We start from the raw sequence: 14,260 nt of genomic DNA, 5'->3' as shown, positions 1-14,260 counted from the left end.
TGTGAATTATCTAAGGTCTAACACACGAAAGTCCCCACGATCACAGTGATTAACTTCGAGCCGGTGGCTTGTGAATAGTACTATTGGTTTGACAAACCCAAACGGAGCCGGCATGTATTGCTGAGACTTTACCCCGTTTGCACATGACCATGATTATACAACACGCTATGTAGTGTTAGACATAGCTACTTGGGGCATGTTGTGGGCGGAAAGGGGCCACAGTGGTTGATTGAGCGTGGGAGATGGATGCACGTAGCACATACAGTCAAGGCTTCACTGTAGCTTAGCATAATTACATCATTTACATACATACATATTTATTTCATGATTACAAGTGTCGACTTGTGAATACTCATTACTGTTTTCTTGAAACTTGTGAAACTCACCAACTCTAGTAGTTGACCCGTTTTAAACTGTTTTTCAGGTGTACCTAAATCGGAATGATTTGGTGATCTGTTACTTGCCTGAGGTGTGTGGTTGATGCTATGTGAATAGAAGCAAAGGCGTTAGTAGTAAGAATGTATAGTTAATGAACTAGTGTTGTTTGTATCACCTAGTCTGTAAAACAATGATAGAACAAAGAAATGTAATATATTGTAAATTAGTTTGTAATGTTTCTTTATAAACAATGTGTTGATACCAGAGGTGTCTGTTACATTCCCGTTTTACGCTTCCGCATTGTGCTAGTCGGGGTGTGACATGGTTCCTCGGTGGCCGTACCATGAAAATGTGGGAGAACATTTATGTAATTGGGTCTTGATTTAAATGCTCTTGTACCCGGTCTTGGTGGAGCAATGGGTGAAGTATTATCCGAAATAGCCGGTCTAAACCGACCATTTACTCCATGAACCGGTGCCACATGATGATTTCTTTGAAATTGTGGATGGTTGTTACCACCACCCCGTTGATTATTAATTGGAACACCATTTTGGAATTGATTTCTACCCCTTCCGTTTGGATCAGGAAACCGATCATAAAGATTATTGTTGTTGATGTTGATCCAGTTTACTCCCCGATTATTGTTTGGAAGGATATTATCAAACCCGTATCCGTCCGCGTACCTATAACTCGCGTACTCATTACCGTTCCATTCCCCATAATTGTTGCTTTGCTCATACCCATCTTCATGATTGTATTCCCTTTCGACATCATTAAAATCTTCATTCCCATAATTATCCGCATACCCAAACTCGTCACCATCATCATTATAACCCGTGTCTCCCATGTGTAATGTATGAATACTATTCATTTTCTTCACCATTGTTGGGAAAAAGGTTTTGTTGGGGAGAAGTTTGGTGTTGTGGCTTTCTTTGGCTGTTATTGAGATTTGGATTTTGGTTTCGGTTGGAATTTCGTTTTTGATTAGAATTGTGGTTTGGATTAATGGGCATTGGTGGAGTGGGTGGTCTACGGCTATTGCCAATTGAGTGGTTGCTCATGTTTGTAGGTTCGGAAGTTTTGTTGTCAGTTTTGGTTTTGTCTTGCTGAACGCTCAATTTCCGGTTCAAAAGTAAGTGGTGAAGTCCGCCCAGACAGACGAGTACGCATACAATAACTGTCACCTTCACACACAAACAACTATCATGCGTAAAAGAGAACAAAAGATAATAACAATCAAAATGCTTAAAACAAATGATCACCAATTAAAAAAAATTAACTAAATTTAAAAACACCAAGTGCACAATCTCCTCGGCAACGGCGCCAAAATTTGATCGGTCGTCGTCGGACCGGTCAAAGATAGAGAAAATGTGTGTCCTAGATACCTTAAACTAGTTAGGGTAAGAAGGGTGTCGAACCACGAAGAGTTTGTGGTCAGTGATATAAATTTAGTTGATTAATAATTATGAAGCTTTGTGTAAAGTCGTATAGACCAAATATGATTTAGATTGCAAATGATTGTAAATGTAAAACGAGTGTCAAATAATAATCAAGTAACTTTAGTTGATTGATGTAACAAGAATTGGGAAAAATTGACCACCCCGGGCTTCGATCTGTGTAGCAAATTATATTTTAATTCCGTTTGTTAATTGAAAATTACTTAGAAATAATTTGCTAAATAAATGTAACAAAGGATAATTGCAAAACAAAGGATTCCGGCCGTATTGACCTTTCGATGTATAACCGAGCAAGGAACACGCGCTAGGAATTTGTCTTAGTAAAAATCAAGTTATATAATATGAAATCCGTAAACCAATTGCTAGTATATGATTATCTATACATCAAAAACGGACAATTGACAATAGATTCAACAATAATAACTTTGTTCTTCAAACACAAAAATACCACATAAACCCTAATTGTTCAATAATGATGATGAAGCATATAAAGTTTACATCCAACAAACACAAATCAAAATTGTCATATGCAAACATAAACCCTAGACCCGGGTTGATCAAAAGAAAGTTTAGCCTAGCATATTAACCACAGTTCTTACAATTGGCAATAATGAAATCTTCAATTGATAATGAACCTTGATGATGAAAGACCTCCCTTCTTGATTCTCCTCTTGATTCTTGATGGTGAAGATAATGAAATATCGAAGATCCTTATATTATGATGATAAAGATTAATAAAAATATATTTAAATCAGCTCTTATAACCCCCCTAATCATGTGGTCAAAGATCTCCATTAATATAGCATTATTCCTCATAAAAACTTGGTCAAACTTGGAAGGTTCGCATGTTGAAATTGCAGGGGCCGTAGGGTACGGCCAGGTAGCCGTAGGGTACGCCTGACTCAGATTTTCTTTAATCTCTTGGCCCTTAAACATGCTTGAATCCGCATCTTTGTGTCCTTTACCCACAACACCTACAATTCACAAACACACTATCAAAGTACATATATTTGACATGAAACAAGATAAAACCATGCACTTTTAACTCCTTTAAGCGTGTGATATTAACCAACCCATCAACTTTCCGCCCGACAAAATTGGCAAGTATCGCGCCAGCATCACCGGATTCCGGACAGATGACGACGAGTCACTACACGCTGCATGGGAGAGATACAAGAGCCTTCTTCGACGATGTCCGCACCATGGATTGAACAAGTGGCTTCAAGTCCAAACTTTCTTCGACGCTCAAACTAGCCAAAACAAGCAAGCAATCGATCAGGTCGCTAGGGGTGTAGGCAATGTTGCAAAAGTCGCTAGGCGGACCCTAGGAGGCGGACTGGGGAGTTGGGAGTAGTCGAAGTACTCGGGGAGTACTCGGAGAGTAGTCGGACATAGTAATTATAATGAAAATTAATTTTTGGAAAAAATATATTTGTCAAAATAAGCATAATTCACATCAAAAGGGTACTCTAGCTGACTCGACAACTTTTTAATGACTTTTAACCGACTTTTAGAGAACCTTGGCCCGCCTAGCCCGACTTTTGACCACCTATCCCGACTTTTGACCGCCTAGCCCGACTTTTTGTCCGACTTTTTACCGACCTTTAGAATTTCCTAGCCCGACTAGGCCGACTTTTGGCCGCCTAGCCCGACTAGTCCGACTTTGACCACCTCTGACTAATCCAGCCAACTTGGAAAAAGTCTCTAAGGTAGGGGTCCGAGGACCGACTAGTCGGCCTTGGAATCCGACTTTTACAACACTGGGTGTAGGGGTCATCTAGGCTCACCTGCACCAATCGGCGGATAAGTGTGAGGTAAGCCTAGATGACCGCTAGCAGCTGTGTGAGTACTGACTTTGTGTGTGCATGACTGGTTTGTTTGTGATGATTGTGGTTGTGTTGACTTATTCAGATGAATTGTTTGTATTGGCATTTGAACACTTTGGTTTGGTTGAATTAACTTATTACTTTAATTTCGATGCCCTAATCTGATACTGAACGAACACGTGTCGGTTGACCACCACAACGCGTGGTTTTCTTTGTATGATTTAATGCCAACAACGTCGATTCTGACCAAATTCATGTTAGTTTGCCAACGCAACACGCGATTTTTTACAGCACTTTTTTCCGTTGATTTCAAAATCAACGAATTCGTATTAGTTCGCAACTGCAATGCGCGTGTTTTTTTTTGTTTGTCACATTTTTTATATCTTAAATATGTTAAAATTGTTGTATTTATGTGTGGATGACTTGATGCTTTGCTTTACTTTTGACGACATAACCAAATACCAACTGAAGTGTTGTCGATTCGCCAGCACAATGCACGATTTTTGTTATGTTAATTTATTGTATTTGTGCATTAACAAAGTTTTTTTAATGTTTATTTCCATTTTCATAACCCGGCACCTATCAAATTCATCTAAACTCGCAGCTGCACCGCACGATTTGATAAGTTGTACGACTGCTAATAATACCAACCCAGTGCGACACGCCAATAATCTAGCTTGTCTACGAATCTCAAAATTTTAATTTCGTACATTATGATTTAGATTGCGTACATCATTATGACTTTGATTTAATATTATATGATTAATTTGATTGTGATTAATTTGAGAAGTGTGAGAAGTAATCTAGTTCATTGATCTTAGATTTTAATGATTGTGATTAATTTGAGAATAAAAAATGATGGAAAAGACATAAATAGAATAGTCCATATTGTTGACTTTCTCTCTTCATATACAATACACATGTCAATTCTTCAATCATTTTGATACATTCATAAAATTTTCATACGCAATTTTAAAAAGAATCACCATAATAATAAACGGTTTTTATCTTTAATATGAGAATCATATTAATGCATAAAAAAATAAGTGGGTTTTTATACATTGTGTTATTGGTTTGTCATTGTGTTTTTTTAATTGAGTTTTGTACATCATGTATTATAGGTTATGGGCCGTTGTGTTTTTCAATCGTTACACATATTAAAGATAAAATTTAAAACAAAGCGTACGTCATTGTGTATTAATGCTCATCATTATGTCTCTTGTTTGTCATTGTGTCTTTCTACTTATCATTTTTTGGTCATTGTGTATTATGTTCAGTTCATTATGCATTATGTAATTGCCACTGTGTTTTACGTTTTAGATCATTGTGTAATATATATTCACCATTATGTTTTATGTTATTGTGTAATATGCATTAGTTATTGTGTTTTATACTTTTATGTATTAGATAGTTGTTATTTTATACTCATATTTACATATTAGAATTACATAACGGTGCTATTTCACTATACAATTTTCAGATTGCATCACTTTTGAAAAAAAAAAAAACCACAATGATAAGCATAAAGACACAATGATAAACAGAGAGACACAATGACAAACAGAAAGACACAATTACATAATTATTTTTTATTTTTATAAAACAAAGTCATATACGTATTAAAGATAAAAAAACGCTTTTATTATGATGAATTTAAAAAAATGTCAAACAAAAAAGTTATAGACATTTTACAAATGATAGAGGAATTGACATATATCTTGCATGTGACTAGAGAAAATATGTGTTTTTTTACTTGTATGTACATCCTCCTTTGATCCCCACTTAAATTATGGTTTCTCATACTTCTCATTTTCAATAGGAAAAATTCTCAAAATAGCCCATTTAAAGAGAGAATCCCCAAAATAGCCCAAAATTGTTGATTATTTCCAAAATTTTGAACTGGAAAGACACATTGGGAGAATATATTAATTATAAGGGAGCAGTCCAAACTCTTAAAAATATGTAGAGGCAGACAAAATATAGGAAAATATTGATGAAAAAGGCCAAGTTTTTTTTTAAAATATTGAGGGAGCAGACCATATTATTTCTCAGCTTTTCTTCTCAAAAGACAGTCTTTCATGACTGTTTTTTTATGTTTCCTACCTAGGCCATACATATTTTCAAATTTTAGAAAATGTGTTTTTTTAAATTTCGTCTTGGGAGACGCATTTTAGATAATTTGTTCATAGGAGACGAGATTTTTGTATTTCTTCTATTATAAGCTTGATTTATTCAAATTCCGTCCACTCCGGCAATATTTATTTAAATTCCACCCACTCCGACAAGATTTAACTATACTCCGTCTACATCATCCGTCTACATCGGTAAGATTTTCTTCATCTTCTTCCATTCTAATTTTGGGCTATTTTTGTGGCTTTGAGATAGTTTGATTATTGCACTTGCTTTGAGATAGCCACCATATTCACCCAAAAGACGTCCCTTTCCTCTAACTGACCTTTGAAATCTTGATAATACTAAACGCATGAGTTGAACCTGGTTTTAATACCTAACGCATCGTCTACCATACGTTAGCACATAAACGCATCTTCAACCCTGCGTTAGCACCAGAAATGCATCGTAAACCCTATGTTTTGTTAACAAGTCGCCGGCCATGAGATCCGGTAAGCCGTCGCAGGCGATGTGAACACGGGTGTTAGGTATTGCAACCCGGTGTTGGCGTCGTGAACAAGAACATGTAGAACAACGCGTCTGCCACGAAATGGCATGGAGAACAAATCGTAGACGACCTATTCCGCCCATATCCAGACCACGTGTCATTTTCCGATTCGTTTAGTATGACGTCGTCGGTATTCTCTAATATGTCGACGACGACGAGATATTGATGGGACCAAACTGAAAACTTGAATTTAGAGACACAAATTTAAAATCTTATTTTATAAATGAGCGATTTAAGGATATATCCTAAATTTAAATATGGATGATGACATCATGTGGTACAATTTTCATTCGAATCAGTAACAAATAATATCTGTTACGGACTTACAGTCACTCACACCAGCATTTTATTATATGCTTTTTGTCTTCTATGTATATATATAATACACACACATAGAATTAGAATATATCTATCTATTTGTATCAGTAGTGAGTGTATATATAATAATAATAATAATAATAATAATAATAATAATAATAATAATAATAATAATAATAATAATAATAATAAAACTAGTGTTTTGGTGAATTCGATTCTTGTCATCGATTAACAACCAGAAGCTAAGCTCCAAGATTCATCCCAGTTTGTAATTAATTCATGAATCAGTTCAACGTTCTTCATATACCTATTACAGGTTCCTTCAATTCACTCTAATTCTGTTTTGAATTCGTTCTAATTTAGGTTTTCAAGGACTTCTATGAGGGTATTCATCTGTTTGTTCAATATTATGTGATTTATGAGTATAAATATAAATCCCCAAAAGTTTATATGTTATAATTCAGTTTTTCATGTGTTTGATTGATTATATTTGGGTTTAACTTTGTGAAATCAGGTCAAAAGGGTTAAGTGATGATAGTAATAATGATCATCGTTGTAGAAATCGGTTGATCGGGGAGTTGCGAGTCCTATGGTAAATTATAAAAAAATAATAATAATAAGTTTTAGGGAAATCATATATATATATATATATATAATATCATAAGTTTACTAATAATACGTGAACATCAATATAAATTTAAAAAGATACATATTTAAATACTAAATTATTCGGTAATCATTAATTAAAAAAAATGCAAATTTGGATTTTAAAGTCAAAATCGGCTGAGTTGACCGTCGAGATCCGATTCTGGCTGTGGTTGACCACCTTTGATCGATTCAGAGTAACTAGGCGGAGTTAAAGAAAGTCTCCTCATCGCCATACCTTGTAGTGATTGCTCGGCCTTTTAGACCTACTTTTACAACATTGATAATGATTGATTTATGCTTCTGGTTTGTAGTTTTGCTGTAACGGTGAGGATGATTATAAAACGATGCTAAAGTTCAAGTTGTTTGAGTTGCGAATCCGTTTGACATGAATACATCGTCCACGCAGTATCTAAACTCAAAGAGGATGGAGGTTTATGAACCAATGCACCAGTTTAGCATGTGGGGAGATTTCAAAGGTAACATATATCAGGATGCAGCCATGATTATAGAGGTGGATACAAAGATAGATAACCGCCAGCTGGTACGCGTTTGGAATAGTTGCATGCCTTTAGCAAATTTGTTTACTAAAAGTGGCATGTGCAATTTTGTTTTGTTAGTCGGAAGATACTATTGGAACCTGCAATACACAGGGACCTTCAAATCAATGTGATCAAGAAGCAAGTAAGCCAGTTGATAAGGTACAAGATATTGCATCGTCTTTGTTGACTATGGTTTCTGCTTGACTAATATTAACTGTCTCAAGATCCAATTATAAACTGTTATTGTATGTGAAAAAACAATCAATTTTACTTTTGATGTTACAAAACGGCCAAGATAGAGGCTAAGAAGGCAGTGGCGGAAGCAAAGAAGGCGGCCTTTAAACGGATGTATGAAAGTCTAGAAACAAAAGAGGGGGAACATGCTATGTTTAAGATTGCCAAAGCCAGGGAGCGTAGAAGGCAAGATCTAGAACCGGTGAAGTTCATAAAGGATACAGATGGGCATGTACTGGTCAAGGAGCAGGACATCAAGCTAAGATGACAAACCTACTTCCACAATCTTTTTAACAATGGGAGAGCTTACCAAGAAAAACATGACAACACAAACTTTCAACGACAACAATCGAATAACTGCTACTGCCGACGGATCACACGAGAAGAGGTCAAGGATGCACTTAGGAGGATGGGAAGGTCTAAGGCGGTTGGCCCAGACAACATACCCATCGAGGTGTGGAAGTGTCTGGGGGAGGAAGGAGTCATGTGGTTAACTACTCTGTTCAATAGTATTCTCAAATCAGGTAAGATGCCAGACCAGTGGAGGAGAAGCGTTGTAGTTCCTATCTATAAGAACAAAGGAGACGCCCAATGTTGTGGTAACTACCGAGGAATCAAACTACTAAGTCATACTATGAAGCTATGGGAAAGAGTGATTGAGGTTAGACTTAGACGAGAAACTCAGGTTACGGTCAACCAATCTGGCTTCATGCCGGGGCGTTCCACCACAGAGGCAATACACCTTATAAGAAGATTAATGGAAAAGTATAGGGAGAAGAAGCGTGATCTACATATGGTGTTTATTGACCTAGAAAAGGCCTACGACAGTGTGCCACGACAGGTGCTCTGGGAGTGCTTGGAGGGTAGAAGAGTGCCCAGGAAATACATAGAGATAATTATGGATATGTATACCAGGAGTGAAACAAGTGTCCGTGCGCCAGTGGGGGATACTGATTTCTTTCCTGTAGAGGTAGGTCTTCACCAGGGGTCAGCGTTGAGCCCGTTTCTTTTTGCAGTAGTCTTGGATGAGTTGTCAAAGTCGATTCAAAGGACTCTCCCGTGGTGCATGATGTTCGCAGACGATATTGTGTTACTTGCTGAGAAAAAACAAGATCTAAACATGAGGCCTGAGGAGTGGCGAACAACCTTAGAGACAAAAGGTTTAAAGATTAGCGATCTAAGACGGAGTACCTCCACTGTGATTTTGGTGGGATAAACGACAATGAAGACGCACAGATCACAATTGAAGGGCAGGTGGTCCCGCAGGTAACGAAGTTCAAGTATTTAGGATCATTTGTACAGAGCGATGGGGAATTAGACAGTGATGTGACCCACCGAGTTCAGGTAGGATGGTGTAGATGGAAAGCAGCCACAGGTATATTGTGCGACAAGAGTTTCCCGACTAAACTGAAGGGAAAATTCTATAGGGTGGCAGTTAGACCTGCAATGCTATATGGAACAGATTGTTGGGCCATCAAGAAGGCACAAGTGCGGAAGATGGAGGTAGCAGAAATGAGAATGCTACGTTGGATGTGTGGGCACACAAGGCTAGACCGAATAAGAAACGTTGTGTTTCGCGAGAGATTAGGGGTGGCGAACATAGCAGACAAGATAAGAGAGTGGAGATTGAGATGGTTTGGATATGTAAAGAGAAGACAGACGACGAATCCTGTTAGATCCGTAGAAAACATTACTATAGAGGGGAGGAGGGGTAGAGGACGACCGAAATTGACTTGGGATGAGAGGATTAGGCATGATTTGATAGACCTAAACCTCTCCGAGGACATGGTTGAGGATAGGAATTCGTGGAGTAGTAGAATTAAAGTTAAGGATTTTTAGAGAGAATTGAATACCTTAGGGCTTAGACTTAACTTATTTAGGTCACATACCATAATGGTATTTCCCTTACATATATTATTATTATTATTATAATTATTATTAGCTTTTATATAGCTGTTAAACTGTGATCTTATTATTAATATTATTATAATTAGTAGTAGTTTTTATATAACTGATAAACTTTGATTTCCTTTATTTTGCTTCATACACATGTACTTAGAGCCGAGGGTCTCTCTGGAAGCCACCTCTTTATTCCTTTGGATAGAGGTACGGTGTGCCTACATCCCACCCTCCCCAGACCCTACTTATAGCTTTGCTGTCGGTGGGATTTTACTGGGCATGATTGATTGATTGATTGAATGTTACAAACTTTGATGTTGTTATCCTTTGATATAAAACTTAACCTAGAGCTGATTAGAGGATGATGTGGCAATAGTTTTGAGTAATTTGGCAAATAAGCCACCACATGTACAATGGATAATGATGTGTTTGAGTGTATGAATCTGTATTATTGGCGTTTTTGTTAGTACCTAATGTGGTATAAAAATGACACATGCTTCACATAAGCACACTTATCAAAAATGACATTTTGTTACCATCTGTTCAAATCAAACATACAGGTATTGAGACGCCTCGCACAAAATCGTGAAGCAGCTCGTAAAAGTCGTTTGCGGAAAAAGGTAGGTTAACTTTTCAAATAGAATCCTCAAAACTGCCTTTTATTTAGTGACTAAAGTTTAAACTTCTATTTATATTTTACAAAATTGTGTCTAAAATTATCATAATCGAGCATTCTTTTTCTCTCTTAAATACTGGTTCCGAAGACAAAACTAAACTAAACTTATTCTGCCAATAAAACATGTCTGACTTCATAAATCCTAACTTGATCACTAACGTTATATCCTATGTGTTTTAGGCGTATGTCCAACAGTTGGAAGCCAGTCGTTTAAAACTGCTTCATCTTGAACAAGAACTTGAATAAGCTAAGGCACAGGTAAGTCTAGATTAACTTTTAGCCTTTCAATTATTACATTCCATGTCTTATTTTTTATTAGTTATACCAAATTTGACTTCAGCAGTGTGCGTTAATGAGTAGTCGAGTCAATGCTAGTCAACTCGGATTCCCGGAAGCTGCAAACTCAGGTGCATATTCATGTTAAGCAACATATGCTCCAATATTACTATCTTTGATGTTAGATCTTTCTCGTGAGACATGCAGGAATTGTTGCATTTGAGATAGGGTATGAACAATGGGTCGACTTACAAAATAAAAAAACTAATAGTTTGAAGACCGCACTAAATTCTGATATGGACGATACCGAGCTCGATACACTCGTTCAGGACTCTTTAAATCATTATGCAAATCTTTTCGACATTAAAGCAACCGTAGCAAAGGTGGATGTCTGTTATCTCATATCAGGCGTTTGGAAAACATCAATCGAACGCCTTTTTTTATGGATTGGAGGCTTTCGACCTTCAGAGCTTCTCAAGGTAGTTGACCTACTTGACCTGTATCATTATTCTTTTCTCTTTCTTTTGCACTATCGGCGAATATGATATAATATAATACAATATAATATCATGTCGAGAGTGCTGTATTATTTTGCTATGAGTGGGTCATTTGTTAGTGCTTATTCTATCAATCAATAAAGGTCTTCCCACTTCCATTGAGCAACCAACTGTTGTACCACAGTTAGTTGCATACCTGTCATGAGTGCCCGTCTATTAGATTATATGTCTAATAATAATGATGATGATGATAATAATAATATTAATAATTATAACAATATTTTATTTTTTAAAAAATCTAACTGCAAATGGGATTAACATGGGGCTAACGCTCTCTAAGTTTGCAATCTTTAAAATCTGGGGACCAAACTTGCTACATGGTCAAACCGCAAGGACCATTTGTGCAATTTGAGCTCATTATTCCTAGTTTTAAATCATTTATTTCTATGTAGGTTCTTGTACCCCGGCTTGAACTGTTGGACCAACAATCTCATGATTTGTATAACCTTATTCAAGCAAGTCAACAAGCTGAAGATTCTCTGTCACAAGGAATGGAGAAACTTCAACAAACTCTGGCCGAGGCAGTGGCGTTTGGGCCCGCTTTGGGGGGCGGATGCTACGAGATGCGTAATGCAATGTACAAGTTAGAAGAGCTTGTCCGGCTTGTTATTCAGGTAATAATATATCCATATATAAGATTTTGTTCAGAACTCGTTTGGACCATACTGTTCTGTTAGGTTTAAGTTTCATGCTTAATTTGATAATAATAATAACAATAATAATAGTACTATTATGTGTGTATAGGCGGATTATGTTCGTCAGGAAACACTACAACAGACGCTACGTTACCTCACCACCTGACAAGCGGCTCAAGGGTTAATATCTTTGGGCGAGTATCTGCAACGTCTTCGTGATCTGAGTTCGGCTTGGGCTAAGAGGCTTTGTTAACCACCTAGTGATGTTTCGTGAACCCACGTACCCACACGAGTCATGCACCATGGTTGACGGTTGTGCCCTCTGTGTATAAAAATGGAATTATAATAGTATCTTGTAGTATTTTTTTTTAGTTTTTTGTATCAGTCTTCCACAATTGAGAAGTTCTATATTGTATTGAGCATCGTATCAAAAAGCAATAGCGTGTAACTCTTTTTGTTTTTTTTGGTTGTATTTATACAGTTTATATGATCTTCAAGATAATTTTTGGTTAGAGTTCAAGATACGGGGATTGATTGTGAAGAAACACTAAGTGACCCAGGGCAGATTACGGATAATCTGGGGGTTAAGTAATGTTTCCCACGAGGATGAGGTCCAGCAGAGAAGGTTGTTCTTCAGGTGACCTGCAAAACAGACACCGTAAGCTCGTCACTGAGAAGGGGGGGTTCCTCCTTGTGACCACCCTCCGGCGTGAGAATCAGACTAGATTGCTCTGAATATAAGTGTATATTAAGAGATTGCTAGAGAAGATAAGATAATGATATATCAGATGATGTCCTTACCATTCCAAGGTGTTGGAGTATTTATAGCCGAAGGTAGGTTTCCTAGAAGGTACAGCCGGCTGAATAGTATTCCTGTTCTACCAACAGTGGGCTACGCACAAGCCATGCTGGTTGGTGGATAGGCTGCGGCCGACAGTGACAAGGTCGGCTGTATACTGTTCCTTCACTGCCGGCTATGCACTGTTCCACCAACTGTAGGCTGCGCACGTCCCATAGTAAGGGTTGGTGAGTAGGCAGCGGCTAATAGTGACAAACAGTACTAGAGGGTGCTCCTCCTCGTACTATTGTCGGTGAGCTGTCACCCTGTGATTGGTTCATGGGCTGCTCTGGTCAGATCGTCTGTTTTGCCCATACCTTGGTAGGTATAGTACAAAAGATCTTCCAGAAGCATACGGACTGGCTCATTTGGGCGGGAGCGTTGCTCATTCCTTCAGGTGACTACTGAAGTAGCAAGAGTTAGTGCCTTGTGCGTGTAGCCTTGCTATCAGTGCGGGTAGCCTTCCCTGATGGCTTGTATCCGCAACTGCGGGAACAAGCGGGGTACTTCACCATTGGGAGGCTTTCCCTGCGGGTACAGCTGGCGTACTGCGCGTAAGGTCTTCTCTGAGCATGGTGGGTCCTGCGGAAGCAGTTGGTCGTTGCGTAGACGTCCCTGTTCAAGGTGAGTCTTGCGGGTCCAACTGGGCTCTGCTGGGACCTACCTCTTCAAGTCCCCCCAGTCCAATGTTCTTCTCATGAATTATTAATAAGTGAGGTGAACTTTTGGACTAGCAAGGGGTTTTGAAAAGGGTTTTTAGTTTTAAGGTTTTCCGTGGGGATTCTTCCCGCGGTTTTCCTAATGTCACGCAGAAATTCCTGACTTTTCTGCTTGATCTTTGGGTATGAAGCGGGTAGGTCTGTAACCTCCTCGCAAGTCAGGAGCGTTGAGTCCCACTTGTGTGGATTCTCCATGGGGTTTTGGTAGTTTTCAACATAGTGATCAATTATGTTAAAACCACCAATTCCATCTTGGAGTTTCAAACAATATAGTTCTCGACGTTCCCGCCATGCGGGGATGTTATTCCCGTTTCCGCAAGCATGGCCCAGAAGATCCTTCTTGGTTTGAATTCCCTGCGGAGTGCTAAGTATGTGAAGGGTTTTGCCTTGACACTGTACCCGCACTCGTCTTACGGTTACTTTACTTCCAAGGTATTCCTGGCGTCAATTTCCTGCGGGTGCTAAGTATGTGAAGGGTTTTGCCTTAACACTTTACTCGCACCTGTCTTATAGTTACTTGGTTGCCAAGGTAAGGGGTATTTTCCCGCTTTTGAATCTTTTTGAAATTTTGAAATTCGAAGAG

At 38.1% G+C, this 14,260-nt stretch overlaps 1 pseudogene across 1 annotated transcript; it reads left to right on the top strand.

Annotated features, from left to right (window-relative positions):
* Positions 1–7,652: 7,652 nt before the first annotated feature.
* Positions 7,653–12,564, top strand: LOC143586069 (transcription factor TGA4-like; annotated as a pseudogene). The gene is made up of 8 exons (XR_013144649.1): positions 7,653–7,845; positions 7,922–8,002; positions 10,537–10,596; positions 10,833–10,910; positions 10,996–11,059; positions 11,136–11,407; positions 11,878–12,099; positions 12,230–12,564. The product of XR_013144649.1 is annotated as a transcription factor TGA4-like (transcript).
* The last annotated feature ends 1,696 nt before the right edge of the window (positions 12,565–14,260 follow it).

This window comes from Bidens hawaiensis, unplaced genomic scaffold (assembly GCF_021521415.1).
Source record: "Bidens hawaiensis isolate Kalapana, Puna unplaced genomic scaffold, B.hawaiensis_p1.1 tig00034294_1, whole genome shotgun sequence".
Classification (NCBI taxonomy): Eukaryota; Viridiplantae; Streptophyta; class Magnoliopsida; order Asterales; family Asteraceae; genus Bidens; species Bidens hawaiensis.
This window is presented reverse-complemented; position numbering and strand designations above follow the sequence as displayed.